At 34.9% G+C, this 17509-nt stretch overlaps 1 protein-coding gene and 1 non-coding gene across 2 annotated transcripts in view; one reads left to right on the top strand and one right to left on the bottom strand.

The window, feature by feature from the left end:
• axin1 (axin 1) overlaps nt 1–2495 on the bottom strand; it is a 32186-nt gene extending 29691 nt beyond the window's left edge. The window contains exon 1 of the mRNA XM_046834774.1: nt 2354–2495. The gene's annotated coding sequence lies outside the window, so the exon portion shown is untranslated. The remainder of the gene's footprint in view (nt 1–2353) is intronic.
• A 14615-nt stretch (nt 2496–17110) lies between these two features.
• Nucleotides 17111–17182, top strand: trnat-cgu. The gene has a single exon. It is a non-coding gene; the product is annotated as a tRNA-Thr (tRNA).
• The last annotated feature ends 327 nt before the right edge of the window (nt 17183–17509 follow it).

The following is a 17509-nucleotide window of genomic DNA, read 5'->3' as shown; positions in this document are numbered from 1 at the left end:
GCTGGATAACTACAGTGTTAAAAATGGACCTAGAGAGGTGTTTTTTATTTCACGATGATTATCGTAACCTAAGCCTGCTGCAAACTAGATTTTCCTGGTTTGGCACCTTAAAACAAAAGCGCAAACAAAGTGTCTGCACAAACATGGAAAGCATGTAATGTACCAGAATAGTTGTTTATTTACATAGTTATAGTGCCATAGTCCTATACATACAAACATGGTAGATAAATAAAGTGTTTAGATTTAAGCTAAAGAAAAGTTTTTTTCTTATTTTGTACATATTTCCAAGTTGGCAATTTGATATTCTCTGTGATGTGTGTCAAAGTTCGTCGTGAGCCTAGATGTATTTCAGGTGCTTTGAAACATTTAGTGGTCCTTGAAAATGAAGGTTTCTCTGTGTGCCCTGAACCTGCATAAGTTATTACTCAACACCTGGATATAATCAAGCAAGTAATCTCGTGCCCTTATAGTGAAAAGATCAAAGACATGGGGAATGCAGAATGTCGTTCTTTCACTTTATGACTTTACCAGCTCATCTAAAAAAACCTGCATTTCTCTACTATTAGCAGCAGTTTTCCTGTCATTAGGTATCGCCCAAGTCGTCTACATACTCCAACCTTCTACTAATTTTCCCTGAAACAACCACATGCAAAAACATTACCACAAGGTAATTACAGATGCTAAAATATTTGTTTTCATGATGCAAACAACCTTAGAAATCTATATAACGTTACCCTTCTAATGCACAAATTAATAAAAAAATTGATCAAGATTCTTTCATTTCTAATCATTATTTGATATTGCATGACATACATTTACATTTGAAAAATATTTGCTATGTATTAAAAATTTAAGTATAGAAATGCCTTGTGAGAAAATAAGGAGTTTAATTACATTTGTATTTGTATTTTTTTCCTAAACAAAAATTGTGGCCATTCAGATAAGGTAAAAGTTTATGACCAATATACAATTTGTAATAAGAACACAGAAATATTCAGTATTGATATATAAAAAATATCTACCAACTGTTTTGATGTTTAAAATCTTTCCCAAAAAAAATAATTTTGAAAAAAGCTGTTTCAATTTTACTTTAATGTATTTTACAGGGGAACCTAAAGTAACCTTTAAGAATTGTAGATGTCTTAGATTACGGGAAACATTTGTAATAAATGGCAAAACTTTGCAGTTATAAACCAGACTTGCGAGTATGTAAAATATCTGTGTTCTATAAGTTTTATGAATACCCTACATGCCACCACAATTCTCTAGTGTGTACCCCAAAGATGTTTGTGGTGGTACAGCTTTAACGCTACTGTACTAAAGAAAGCTTAAATGCTCTTACTTAGAAATAAATATGAACACCATAACACATTAAAACATAGCATCATGAGTGATCTGTCAAGCCATTCAGAGATCAGATATTTATAAATTTATGATGTATGATTCTGGATAACTGACAGATAATTATTACTGTAGTCTCATGTGTCTTTCAGCCAATTCCTTCAGTTATCAAAGTCATCTACAGCCTTTGAAAAAGATTTCTGCCCACATTGTCATGCTATGCCATAAACAGATATGCCAAGTAAACCATTATAACATTACAGTGGCTACAGCTGCTACATATATGCTACAAGCAGTGACACTGGTGAGTGACTACTTTCTTTGGTTACACACAAGGTGAAACAGGGAATTCTGTTTTTAGAAATTAATACACTACTGGGTGGTGTGATGAGGTCTAACACAAAGCGGAGTTACCGTTACCACCCCAAAGTGGAGTACTTCCCGATAATTTTCTTATTATTGACATATATTTCAATTTGTTTTCCTTCCTCCTATTCTGTTTCACAAGAATGTTTAACACACTCAGGACCAAGTGAGTTTCATAAAATCTTAAAACGTATTAATTCACCATTAATTTACATATTCAAAGATCATAAACCATTGGCAGACAATTAATATTTTCAATAACAGCACTACTTAAAGTAGGACAAAGATACCGTTAATGGTACAGAAAAACAAAAGCACCAAAGTACTTTGTTAAGAAGACTGCCATAGCTGAAAGTTACTGACTGCTACAAATCACTGACAATCACACACTGAATCTTCTTCCAGAGATAAAAAAAAAAAATCTGAACAGAAAGCTTTTCCAATATCAGCAATTATACATTTGTATAAAAAATCTGTGCCTACAAAAATAACTAATTATAGAAGTGAATTATAGATAGGTGTAAAAAGAATAAAAAAGAGACCCACATCTAAAAAGGCTAGTGAGCTTGTGTTCAACTAACACCATATATGTGATCTAGACATATTTAAAACCGGCATCTGTAAAATTTAATGTAAAATACCTCACCTGGGGGAAGTTGATGCTTCTGTCTTGCATTGGCAGGCTTCCCCCGAATATCCATTCACTGGCAAAAGAGACCATCTCTAGTCCAGTAAAGACATCAGGTGCCAGTAAAGACTGCATCTTCTGCTTTCTCCCAGGTACAAAGTTGACTATCAACAGAGAAATGTGCCATTCCTGGTTGTGTATTATATCCATTCGTATCTGAAACAGAGAAATGAAAGTGCTTTGATATCTGGAAAATAGTACATTATGTGAAATATAGAAACTATAATGATAATCGTGAATTCACTGTACACATGTAAAATAAAATCTTTAGTAATATATTTTCTAAACTAAATTTTGTGGTAAATGTTTACACAATATTGTTGCTATATTGTTTAGCACTATAGCAAAGGCAAGTTGTAGGATCCTAATGTAAGTACTGGTAATAGTTAGTAGTTTAAAAAAACTTGTTTCCTTGTAGTTAAATTTAGCAGTTAAAAAAAATATTTTTATAAACATTTTCTTTGTAAAATTATCTCCTCGTAGCACCCTAGATATAGCCATAACTCAAGTTTGGGGTTGTCCTTATATGAGAACCATTCGAATATCTAAATACTGTATATACAACACAAAAGAGGCTTTGGGGTTACTGAAGACACAAATTAGTTACCCTTTAGAAAAAAACTGTAATGTTAAAATATTAATCCTTATTAATGCCAGAAATGCTAATTTTAATTTACTAAACTAGTGAGTATTTTGCCTTCATGGAGATGAAAGACTATTAACTGAAATGAGAGTATCATAGCTCATAGTGAGACTGTTAAAAAGAACTGCAAGTAACTAGAAAACATGTTTATGATTTAGTTTATACAGTTTTTATTCAGATTATTTTGTCACACACAACAGACTATTTTCCAATATAATGCAATGTTTCACATCATGCAGTCACCTATAAGGAAATTATTTTTGTATAAATGAAAAATTTAAAGGGTGATATTCCACTTATGCCACATGAATTTGGCATTAAATACAATGTTTTAATATATTAGTTAATGATGTTGCACATTTTAGGAATTACAATTTGTGGAACATCCAGGACAAGCTCTTGCTTGTTATTAACTACATTACATATAGATATGCTATATATATATATATATATATATATATATATATATATATATATATATATATATATATATATATATATATATATATGCAGATTGTCTTTTAAAGAGGAACCAGAAAGAATAAACCCTGTCCCGAGTCTGCTTCCATAATTGTTAAATAAATGTCTCCGAACAATGTCTCCACATAAATGATTAAACATTTTAGTTTGTGTGAGCCGCTGCTTTAGAAACAATTCAGAGACATATAAACTTATTAAACTATATTAAACATATTAAAACTAATGTATTACTATAAACGAGCACATTAATATTAAATGCCGATGTTGGAGCTGAAATTGCTTTCTGAGCTGTGCTGTTATACAAACATAAGGCAGTCCAATCGGATTCAAGAATTCATTCATACTAAGTTATAAATAGTAACATACGGATGTTTTGAGTATGTTAATTTGCTAGATTCAACAACTAATCTTAAGCCTTGTGGCCTACAAGAAAGCTAAAGTCCTGTGTGTTTGACTGCATGCAGAGGTTGTGGAAATGTTGGCAAAAGTATTAAAATGTCAGTTGTATATCCTGCATACTGAAGTGTTTAGCACATCCAAGACCAGGGAGCTTTATCAAACTCTAATTTTCTCAAATAGAGAGATTATAAACAACAGAGTGCACAAATCTAGAGTATTAAAATACATTAGAAACAAGAACTCATATACTGAAGATTCACAAAGATACCCAAAAGAAACCCTACAGAAAACAGGAGTTTCTGGATACAGTTTTTTCCATTTTATGAATGTGTTGTACAGTTTTATTTGAAATATACAGTTCTATGTTGACTAGCACCACATATGCCAAGACATATTCTAGTATGTAGAACGTACAAGACAAAACACAGAACTCTGCTTGTGATTGTGACAGGTTTGCAAACCCTCTACAGAGTAACAGGCCTTCCATATTTGGCCCACTGAATAGCATAAGGTCCACTCGGCCAGCATTCAAATCAGATGGCACCAGCAGCTGCAAACTCAACCCTATCCTTGCCCTTCCTGAGGCCTGGCTTTGATCACTGGGCCCCCCACTGCGAGCCAACACATGGCCACGGGTGCATACTAACTCAGGGCAAGTACTCTGACCAACCACTTGGAAACAATCAAGAGGAAAAAGAGAAAATGAAGGCATTTGGAACAAAGTCGGGGGTTTGGCAAGATCGTGCAGATTGGAGAAATATTTGGTAATTGTTCGAAAACCAGAATTAATCTTTAACACTGGAGCTCTTACAAAGAACTGTTTTGGGCAGTAGCTTAGCAGGAATTATGCCCTTTAAAGTCATTTGGCTTAATAATATCCCAAGGATGGCCACATGGTTGCATTTAACAGTGTTCTTGCTTTGTTCTTCCAATCTGCAGTCTCAGGAGAAACTATTTATCAGCAGCTTTGACAGAGTTCGTGACTTGGCAGCTGTAGCTGCCAATCAGCTACCTGTTGAGTGGCCTTGCTACATCTAGACAAATGATGTGACAGGTGCAATTTCAGAACACGTACCTGTACCTTTATAAAGCAGCTAATAGTCTTGACAGCAATTGCAGAATGAGGGGACATTTTACTAATGTCATATATTACCTTATGCATGTGGGTTCGAAATGTATTAACCACATTTTGTTGTTTCGTTTTCTTTTCTGACACTGAGCTTGTTAAACTGTGATATTAACTTGGTTGAAATGTCAAATGCATAGACATAGCGTACACTGAAACATAAAAAGTGAAATGTAAGTGTATCAAGTTTAATTAAAAATATCAACTAATCATTTGATCCAGCATTCTGGATCATTCTCTAAGATGATATAAATGACCAACAATTAAAGTGGTCAGTGCCATAATTATTGATTTTATATATATATATATATATATATATATATATATATATATATATATATATATATATATATATATATATATATATATGTTTATTTTTTATTTACATTTTTTTTCCCAAGGATGCTTTTGGTTGTTAACATGCTTGTTAGTATTATTAATAGTCTAAGTGTATTTATAATGTAAATAATACATGTTTCTTACGTACCATCAGTTTTGCTTTTTGAAAGTATCACCAGACTTTTAAACATAAATGAGAAAAGTTAAATGTTTACAAATTTATATGTATATTTTATTGTATTCTATTTTATTTTTGATATTTTAATGTATTTTTATTACCAAATATTTAAAGGGCACCAGTTGGTTTTAAAACAGTGTTTTGCATGATACAATTATTAATAATAATTATTAATAATAATAATTATTATTATAAATAATTATAATTATTATTAATAATAGTAATAATAATAATAGAAAGAAGAAGAAGAAGAAAAACCACAGAAGAAGAAGAGGAAGAGGAATTGGTTATATTGTATTACACGTTCAATAATTGTACATTATGTCACATAATGTCTAAAAAGTTAAAAATTTATAGAAATATGTTGAGCAAAATCCCCCCTGAAAACATGATACATCTGATAAGGGAAAGTGTGAGGGTGAACATGTAGAATATATATTGTAAATAATAAATACAAAAGTAGCTCTCTCATTGGTGGCTTTTTCATAAACACTCTGGTAAAGAGACAGTAGCGAGGGGTCAGACAATAAACACTCCATTCATGTATTTCCCCTATACATAACATAATTCCAAAGGTTTTGGCTGATGAGACAAATATAGAACTTTGGTACGTCTTTATCAGCAAGAGCAATGGTTTGTTATAAAGACAGGCTGCCCCATAAAAAAAGGAATGCTGTGGTACGTGACCCAGAGCATGACAGCAGACCAATAAATGCACTCACCTATGATGTCATCCACTTAATTACATTGTAATTAAACACATTACAATCAACTTTATTACTTTACCTTATGCTTGCACAAGCAGGAAACAAACAAACAAAAAAATTTCGGATTCAAGTACTGGATGCAATTAAGTGATTTAAAAAGAGTAAAATACAATGTTTGACTTTTAAAGATACACATTAACTAGTTCATAAAATTATAAAAACATAAAACTTAAATTATAACATTATATCTCTTTTCTTCGATTTAGGCATGTTCTATGTTATGATATCCTCAAATAAACGTTAAGGTCGCTGAATCAGCAAAATACATAATTGTCACAGTTTTGGGATACAGAAACCAAAGTCAAATAACAATACTGAAAGGCATTTTTTAATTGCTGCATCACTAACGTTTTTAAAATTTTTTATAATTCTGTTATATATAACATTTAAACCCAAATGTCATCAAAACGTAATTACACTGATGGAATTATGCAAAATATGTTTTTAGATTTCTTTGGGTGTCACAACTAGTAATACGTTTCTAAACATGTTCAAATGTATATTTCTTTAACTAGTCATGTTACATCTGCCATGGCATCTGTAAAGGCTGTAAATGTAAATGGAATAGGATTAGTTATTTGGGAGACAGAACTTATACTGCATTGGACCCAACCTCAAAAAAGTGGGAATTACATCCTTTTAGACTACAAAGTCGGATAAAAAACACAGATGCCTCTATGTTCATCTATTGTTAACTGATGAGTGATTTTATGTTTATCTTCTCAGAATAGTCAGCTTCAAAGTCAGTGTAATATATTTAACACGGTAATATGTCTGTGTTATATGTATATACAGTGTAACTCAATTAGAGGTAACAAGTGTTGTGAAGTAATGTCAATTGCTGAGCTTAAGGTCGAGGAGACTGTCCCGAGTAGGAATTCCATTTTGTTGGAGTATTTTTTACCAATTGGAAATTATGAGTTAAAATCGTTAGTCGAATGCAACATTACGTTCCTTAGCACGACTTCATGCCACATTCTACATTTAGTGACACAATCAATCAAGTTATTATCCTTACATTAGTAAGAAAAAACTACATTACATTATATCATTTTTAAACCTTTTTAACTTCTTATTTGACTATTAAATATTCTGAATATTTCCATTCATTTTAATTCGCTTAATTACTTATTACAAATTCATTTGCTTGTAACAGATATCTTTATCGCATTGACACTTTATGTCAGACTGGATAAAACTGCATTAAAAGCTGTGAGGAATAAAAATTTATGAGACAACGTTATTAAATCTGGTGTGGGTGATTAGATATTAACCATTTTAGGAGCTGTGACAAATTAATATGGACCTCATATGTTCAATAAAAAGGTGATGACAGGCATGTTGGATGAATGAGACCCTGAAGAAAAGCACGTGGGTCTGCAGGTGTTCTTGTGGTCTTTAATCACAGAGGCTCAGAGATATCTTGCAAACGGGCGGGTTGAATTACATGTGCATTTTTTAAAGCATTATGTGCTGAAATAAAAATTATAATCATCAAATTATTCGTATTTATGAGGGTGCAAATAATAAGAATTATTATCATTATTATGATTATGAACAACAGGTTATATACCTGACCAACTAAAACATTTGGAGCGCATTACTAGTTTTATATATGCAATAGATGGTCAGTTAGTTAGTTTCTTTCCTTCTTTCTTTCTTTCTTTCTTTCTTTCTTTCTTTCTTTCTTTCTTTCTTTCTTTCTTTCTTTCTACTTTTATTCATTTGCAGCACAGTGCAAGTTTAAATGCACAAAAGAAAAATCAATATATTATAAATTATAAATTAATGTAGACCTGATGCCTTTTTATCTTTTATGTTTTAGGTTTTTTCCTCTGTTCTTTTCAGTATAAATAATTGAAATCACATCTACAAAAAAAAAAAAACTACTACTAAAGAATTCATTCTGATGTCATGATAAAAGTCTGCTTGACAGGAAAAAGCATTCTCTTCCCTCAGAATCCTTCTCTTGTTGTTTTTGTTACAGCTGCCAGTCCAGATTTAGGCCTCCTTGTAGGCTGTGCTTAAATCGGGCTTATCTTTTATGGGGCATGATCAGTTGACAAAAGCCCATTTAGATGTTAAAACTGTGCATTTTTTTAATACATACAAAAATGTCTAATTATATTCCACCAAACAAGTCAAAGTCAATTAAAAATGTCCCAGTAGCAGTGTATGGTAGAAAACAAAAAATTTGGAACAATTTTAATAATTGAAAAAATATTGAAGTTTTTCAGACACAAAAAAAACAAACAAAAGACAGACAGAAAAAGGGGGAAAAAATAATGATAGTTTTGGGGGCTCTTTGAAGCTGAGAGAAAAGCCCAGTCCGCTAAATAATAGTTGAGCTATTTTCAATGATTGGGACATCATAAAGAGAGGGTGTCTTTGGTGTATTGATAAGCTGCTCTTTTAAGTGTCCGAGAGTCTGGGGAGAAGAGGTAGCGAAAGCCTGTCAAAGTGTATTTTGGAGTCCTGCTGATATCTTTTGTCATTGCTGAATATATCGTGGCTAACAATCCACCAAGTGGATTAGGCACAGAGGATTAAATGATTTGCCGCCTGGAGTTTACTTAATACTGAAGCCAGTGATTAATGTTACCATATGCATAAAGAAAAGCACAAAATAAATGCAATTTTTACCCATTTTGCTAGTTTGGAGGTAGCGCTTCAGACATAGAGGTATGTCTAACAAGCCAAACGGACGAAAGATTCATATTGTGTAGACTTTGTCAAATTGAACAACGCACACAGAGCACAGAGGGCATGGAGAGACGGGAAAAAAAAACACAAAAGATTTTGTCGTTATTTCCAGTTTGAGATGCTTGAAGCAGTCAAAACAATTGATGTGCTAGCTTTGAAAAAAAAAAAAAGAAAGAAATGAGAGTCATAAAGGAAGCATGGCTAAGTGTTGACACACAAAAAAAAGAAATGTAAGCCGTAAATAAAGAAGAACGGTAAAATAAGAGATAGCGAGATTCAGAGCGAGAAGTACAAGCAGGTATTACACATGGTGGTGAAATATTACACAAACGCTGCACCTACCATGTTCGTGTGGGGTCAGCACTGTGTGTGGTACCTATACTGGAGCGAAGGCTATTCCAATTGTCTATCCACAGATTGGGTCCAGTGCTACGCAGTCTGCGGCATGCCCAGCCGCCATCTTTAATATTGGCTGGATTCAGCTGGCGATCCGCCTCTTCCCTGCATCGTCCCTTTCTTTCTTCTGCTTTCAACTCTAGCCTCCTTTTAAGACTGTTATTGAAGGGAGGTCCTCTTTTCCTACTGAAATCATATCACCGTATTGACAGGCTCCTGGGCCGCTTGATAGGAGGGCGGCGTGAAATATGGAGTTCTGGCTGCTTACGCCTCACCATGGCGGGTAGCTTCTGAGCATGCTCGATTCCAAACGTATCAGGCGAAAACAAAAATTCATCCCCGATCTGAGGCCTTTGATCTGATAAAGGCCTGATTTTAAAGCCCCCGCTTTCCGTCCAAAGAGGTGTTTGAAGATGCCATTTTCTTAGATGTTCCATGTAATGAGATTTGGAGTGTTATGATTAATCTAGGCCAATTTTATACAAACACACACACACACACACACAGAGCTCTGTATACAAAAAGACGAAAAGCGTAGATGTACTCTGACTGATCAAATTAAGTTTCCTCAACAGGTCCTCGTTTTCGCGATTTACAAGGGGAAAAAATGTATCAGAACCGAACAAGAGCCCGGCTGGAGCTCTTTGATCGCGCTTTCCGAATAACAAATTGATCTAAGAAGCCTTTGACCCGCTATTTTTTTTTTTTTTTTTTTGAAGTACAGCCAAGCTTGATTTTGTTTTCATTCTTTTGCATGGCCACCGTCCATGCAACCACAACCAAATTTATTATCCCGTGCTCAGTTATATTGTTTGGCGCTTAATGCTAATCTTGTTAGCTCAGTCTCAGGCTTGTTTCATGGGGTAGTCTTAGCTAAGTCTCAAAATGGACGATGCGCTCACCTGCCTCTCCTGCTGGGTGTCTCCTCCGTCGTGATTTCCAAGATCCGCCATGACTGGACGCAGTCGCCTACTTGCCACTCCAGACTACTTTGTAATACTCGTGGATCTGTTTCGGGTCCTTACTACTGTGTTGGTGAAAGATGTGCATCTTTACTTTACGTTGAAGCTTCGGCGCTCGCTGCTGATTGGAGGACGCTGAGGACCAGATGATAGACCTTGAAAACCCTATTGTAACTATGGCAACAGACCCCACAGGCACAAGTGATTTTGCTCCTAATTGCTCAGTAAACATTAAGACGTAGAGCTGGATGTGATCACAGTGTGAGATGAGACTCAGAAGTGGGTGGTGGGTGGGGTGGGGGGTTAGAAAACGGTTAGAAAAATCAAACAAGCTTTGAAAATGAAAGGACAGCTGTGCAATGGCAGTGCAGTCCACATCCTGAGCGGGATAACAAAAAAAAAACAGAAGCCAATAGAACACCAGTCCTTCCTACGCCACTGTTTACAGAACGCCAATTTCCATTTCTAATTTGTACAGTTTAATTAAAGAGGAAAATAAGTAGGGAAAGGCAAAACAAAACTGAAGAGTGAATACAGAGGAAAAAGAGAGGGTTAAAAAAAAAAAAAATTTAAGATCGACGGAGACAGATGAGAATGGTGGAAAGAAAAATGCGGAGGGGGGAAGATGATATTGCCTTTGTTGGGTAATGTTATCAGCTGCTTACCTTTCATACAGATTTCACACTTGCTTGTCTGCTAGCAGCGAGGGTCAGAGGCAGCAAACTCTTCCCACAATGCCCGATTTTCCATTTAAAACATCCTTGGTGTTGCCTGCCACTTGCATTTGCGTAGACGCCACCGCACTTTAAGCAAATTCGCCATACACACTTTGTGTTGTTCGCCGGACCACTCCGTCCCGCTGCATTTAGGATCGCGTTGGCTGGAGCTGGAGGGCTACCAAAGAGGCAGTTAGGATCCTACACGCTGCGTGTACAAAAACAGAAGAGTGACTACTGAAAAAAAAGGAAAAAGAAAAACATTGGATAAAATAGCAGCTGGCCTCTAGTCGCAATGGCTCCATACCACACACTGGAGTTAAGGGCTCATCTGTTAGGATCCTGGGGTTTTGGGGGCTGGTGGGGTCATTCTGTACTAGGGGAGCGAGAAAACGTACATATTAAAGTACGACAGCTCGTGTCAATAAAATATTTAAGGAATGTATATTAGAAATATTTTACCAGCCAACTAAATTTATTGTCCATCTGGAAGGCAACATATAACACTGTGTGTCATGCAAAAACAATTGCTTGTTTGTTTTTGTTTTTTTATTATTATAATTATAATTTATATTATAATATTTTATGTAGATAAATATCACAAATGTCATTATCATTTCAGTGATATAATATTTACTATAAAAGATCTCATCTAAAATTAGTCGTAAACTAAAAGCTACTATTCAAACTACACCTTAGTTCCTTAGTAGTTCATTTGTTTTACGATGCAAAGCCAGGAGAATGTCATTCTCAGATTCCTCACTCTGCAATTAAACAAAAACGCGAAAGCAAAGCCAACAAATGCGCACAAAAAACAAACAAAAAAAACAAATACTCAAGCAAATAACGGCGTGAGCGATATATACATTTACATGAATACTTTTGCTAGCTTTCTTTATATACTGGACAACCGAATAGGATTCTGTTTTGTGTTTGAATTATTACTTATTTAACTTTTGATGCAAATTATTAAACCTAACTTGGGAAAATCTATTTTAACGCAAAAAAAATTTTATAAATCATTTTGATAACGCCAACCAGGACGATATACAGTCAAGAAACTTCAAATAAATGATTCTCCTTTGATATTTTATAAAGATGGCGAATCATTCGGATTAAATCTCTGATCTGTGTTTGCGTCTTTCATCTATTTTTGTGAAGAGCAACGCGGAATAAAAGGAACTCTGTAATAAAACGATTTGATAAAACATTGTCAGTGTGATAGCCAGAGAGATACCTTATCAAGTTCAAGAACTGCAATTAGACATGACACCGATGATGTTTAAAAAAGAGGGACAAAAAGAGTTTCAGTTCTCATTTCATATCAATGACACATCAAAGCCATGTTATTTCTTTTAAATATCTCACGTCCTCATCATTATTATCTCCTTTCACCTAAAAGAATCTAAGCACTTGATGATCTATCTATGCGTTTTTCTGTGAAAGCCAGTTTTAAAAACTGATCTTTCGGCTTCTTTCGGCTATTGAAAATGATTCTTTCCCACCTCGTTTTGAATACTGAACACAGTTAACATGCACATTATTCCAAAGGAAGTGTATAGGATCTTTTAGGTCAATTTTCAAATAATTTATGGTTGTTTTCTCGAAGCGGATGGAAAGAGCAGAAAAGCCGAATATCACACGTATAAACGGACTGGTTATGAGGTATGCCGAGGCTGGGGAATGGTTCTATGGTTGTGCTGCAGCATTGATTTGAAATAAAGGCAAGACAAAGATGCTCGTTTCTGTAGATCAATCTCGCATAACATTATACATGCGAAACTTCACGTCTAGAGCCTCCCTCATATAGTGGGTGAACATGGGTTTTCTATTGGCTTTGACAACAGAACAGAAAAAATCTAATGTAGAAATGTAGTAATGAGATATTTTGTTTAAATGTGTTTTTTTGTTTGTTTTTTTGGGAGGAGGGTTTCTAATGTTTACCAGTTTCAGTGGCAAAATTTTATCGCTAAATCATTTGTGCATGCTCTCATTATGCCACAATCTCTGGATTTATGTCCTATTAAATGTAAAACACAATGAATGGAACTCATATACCCTTATACTCCACATACAGTCACATTGGCTGCTGTCTCTCAGGAGTATGAGATTTGGTCCAAACTGGTGTGTACATTCCACCATACCAACGAATTCACCATTTTTCACTCATCCCAAGAGTTTTGTCCCTGTCCCCTCAGGAACTGTGTCTCTATATGCATATATATGGGCTCTTCATTGTGCTGCTAGTGTGACATGCGTATACAAAATGCTTATATAATGCAAAATGTGAACATAAAAAAAACTAAACAAAACTCCATTTCTGCTACTCAAAGATAGCAAACCTTAGCACCAAGCTCAGGTTTCGATCCCCTAAGCTGAGCTCCTCTTGGACTTTTCTCCCCATCTTTATTCTGTTATTCTGCAGCTCCCCCTCCCTCTCCAAGCTGTCTCCCGCTCTCCCAGAGGTGCTTGTTTATTCCTCCCTTCAGGCTGTAAGACTGAAGCCTGGGCCAGGCATGAAAGAGCACACACACAACAAGAGGAGATTAAAGGACACAGAGATATAAGCAGTGCATCTGACCAAACCATCTGTGCTATTTTTTTTAATCTTGCACTCATATATAAAGTGTAACATATATAGGGTACAGATGGCATATAGATTTAGGATTATATGTTAGGATTAGATTATAGATTTAGGATTTTGATATTGAGATATACACATATAAATGCGCTGCTGGAAACAGGAAATTACAAAGAGGGGGAGTGGTCTCATTTGATCAGACAACAGAAGATATCATTTAAAAGCAAACACACACACACACACACACACACACACACACACACACACACACACACAAAAGTACATATTGAGAACAAGAACAATGACACATTAATTCAGACTAGGATAGATAGATAGATAGATAGATAGATAGATAGATAGATAGATAGATAGATAGATAGATAGATAGATAGATAGATAGATAGATAGATAGATAGATAGATAGATAGAGATAGATAGATAGATAGATAGATATAGATAGATAGATAGATAGATAGAAAGAAAGAAAGAAAGAAAGATAGATAGAAAGATAGATAGAAAGAAAGAAAGAAAGAAAGAAAGAAAGATAGATAGAAAGAAAGAAAGAAAGGAAGGAAGGAAGAAATGGCTAACTGACAGACAAAGGAACATAACCCAGATAGATATAAAGATAAACAGACAGGCTAACAGACAGACAGACAGACCGACCGACCGACCGACAGACAGATAGATACGTAGATAGATAGATAGGAGAACCCATACAATTTTAAATTGTCATTCTATTCACAATTCATCAGACTCTTCATGAAAAAGGAAAAACTGTCTCTTACATGATAACGTTTAATCTCATTTGTAACATTAAAGTAAAGTGTAGTCTTCCTGATTCTTCACATTTATTTTATTTAGCAGATGCCCTTATCCAGAGCCACATACAAAAGTGCTTGGAATTCTCGATCACTGAATAAATCAGCAATGGTTCACTAAGTCGCTGACTTCAGATACCATCAGCCTGGAGTCGTCATGACTCAGCTGTTTGGATATCTAGGGGAAGTTTATTTCACCTTTGTGCCATAAGAGAAAAGAGTCTTGATGTATACCTACCTCTTATCTTGAGAGATAGTGAGACCAATCGATACTTTTAGATACTTTTAATATCTGTAAAGATTCCAAACATCATTAAAAATAGTAGGCTGTGGGTAAAATGGGGAAACTTCCCGTTTTTGTTTATTTGTCTTTTTTTAAACACTGCACACTAATAGCTACTCACCGAAATACAACATGGTTTAAAAGTTTCATTTCAATTAAACTAAACAACTGGTGGTATAACTATTGTTTTTACACAGCAGCTGTATTTGATTGTTGCCGTTTTGAAACACGTTTTTTCGATGGTGAAAGTATTTGTTGTGTCGTGACAGAAATGCGTAGCCACATTACACTGAGAGTTTTAAAAGGCTGAAAACAAATCCCAAGGCCAGATATCTGTTCAGTTATTGAGTGATCCACAACAAAACATCAAGAAAAGCTGAAATTTGGACAAACTATTTATCACTTTGAAAGATGACATGGTATTTGTTGATATTCTCGCTATTTCTTGTATGGAAGCTATATTTTTTACACTATTGTCAGAGTAATCACAGGCATCTCCACTACTCGGGAGTCTGAACAAACAAATCATACATTTCTCTTCATGTTTAGAAAGTCAAAGAGGATGTCAGAATTGCATCAAGTCTTGAGGATAGTTTTCATTTTGAAAGATAAGAAAGCTTGAAAGCAAGTTGAGAAGTCAAACACGACGCAGTTTGGTGTATCTAAATTTTCGACCTCGTTTAAATAAATGACTATATGTTTTTACTGTATATAGTCTATAATATGTGTAAAGAAGTAGGTTTTATGGTCCAACCAAATATTGAAATAAGCAAAGGCTGAAACATGAAATGTATCAAACTGAAGCATTTGGATATTTCAGTCATTTAGCATTTGATGTTTTTCACACTACCCCACACTAGGCCCATGTCCCACCTCAGTAAAACTCACTGGGCTGACCAGTGTGTATTATCTACTACATATGATCACATCAATGATACTGAACTACCGCATCTTCCTTTTTTTCCCTACATGCAATATTATTTGATTGATTGTTCCAATTAATTAGCATATTAACAAGCCTCGAAGTCCCGTGCTAGAGCAGGATGTTGTAAATAAATAAACAGGAGAGAAAGAAAACCAGCACAATAGTAGGATACTAGCACTGCAGTAGATAATACAGCGATCTTTCAGTGATTGCCTGAGGCATTTTTACTGGGGTGGGTGTAAGAGCTGAGTGAGTTGGGAAGGGGCCGTAAAACAAGTTTGGGGTGGCAATAGCAAAGTTTTACTTTAACATCTAATAATTACAATTATTTATAATCAAGCTAAAATAAGCAAACCAAAAATATATATGGCCTGATATGTCTGGATTCAGTTTACCTAATTTAATAATAATAACATGAATAAAATAAAACTAGCTTTCATGTTTATACTTCGTATATGCAGATTATAGTGCACTTATTTACACCGCAGGTAAAGCTATATTAAAACATGCATATGCTGAAACAATAACATATCAATCTACAGGATTTTTTAATAAACCCTGTGCATTTAAACTATTTGGTATTGATGTGACATTGCTATGGCCACCCCATACTGATCCCACACCCCTCCATGCACACCATGGAAAAAAGTGAACATGTTAGAGCAGGAAAAATATGGCAAAGAGGAGGACATGGGGATCTCCAGGAGGACGGCTGAAAACATGCTCTAGTGTACAGTATTATATGAACACCATGGAATACCAGGAAATACCAACAGGGAATACCAACAAGAAATACCAACATGGACCAAATCTACGTCTGCATGCATACATAGACCCCTTTACAATGGGAATCCCATTGTCTGCCTCTTATAACTGTACATTTCTAACTTATGTCATGTGCCTTGTCTGTATTCCTTATGTCCTTATCCTCTCCATCGGAGCATTTATAGAGTAAGAATTACATTAAAAGACTGTGTCATGTACAAATCACAGTCAACTCCTAAATCTTGAATGAATGATAAAATAAAAATACTGAAATATTACGACTACACAGCGGCTCCTTGTGGATGTCAAGAGAAATGCACCGAATGATTGGCGCAAGTTAATTGTTATCCGAGATAAACAAAAAATTCAGGATGTTGATTTAAAGAGAAACATTATAAAGTTGACCATTTCAAAACTATTAGTTGATATATGATTTAAGGCGTTAAGCCAGTATTTTATAACAAAGTCAACGTATTTGCCTGTTCGTTACTTACATGGTTGTGGTCCATATTAATAAACATTTTATACAATTAAATCCGACGTCTTCTTGGAAATGACTGGATCGAAATGAAACCGCTAAAATAAATGTGCTGCTGACCTTTTCATTTATCATGGGCCGCAAGATGGCGCAGGCGCGGTGGCCAAGTGGTAAGGCGTCGGTCTCGTAAACCGAAGATCGCGGGTTCGAACCCCGTCCGTGCCTTTTACCTCTAATACATGATCTAGTGTTTCATACTGTACTGTATTCTACTTTACCATATCATACCATAGAATAGTGTTTCATGATGTACCGGACAATACAATAGTGCCATACTGTACTTACTGTACCATAGCATACCATAGTGTTATGCACTGTGTCGTGTTTTCCTGTACCCAATATAATTACAATATAAAATCATATACTCCACTCCAGCTACATTGCTAAAGAGAATTGATTTCCTATCTCTAAAAATAAATCTTTAAACTTTTTTTCTATTTCATTGACATGTAATACTGTGAAATCACCGACAGGGGTCAGCAGTTGCTACAG

Source organism: Silurus meridionalis, chromosome 22, assembly GCF_014805685.1.
Source record: "Silurus meridionalis isolate SWU-2019-XX chromosome 22, ASM1480568v1, whole genome shotgun sequence".
Classification (NCBI taxonomy): domain Eukaryota; kingdom Metazoa; phylum Chordata; class Actinopteri; order Siluriformes; family Siluridae; genus Silurus; species Silurus meridionalis.
This window is presented reverse-complemented; position numbering and strand designations above follow the sequence as displayed.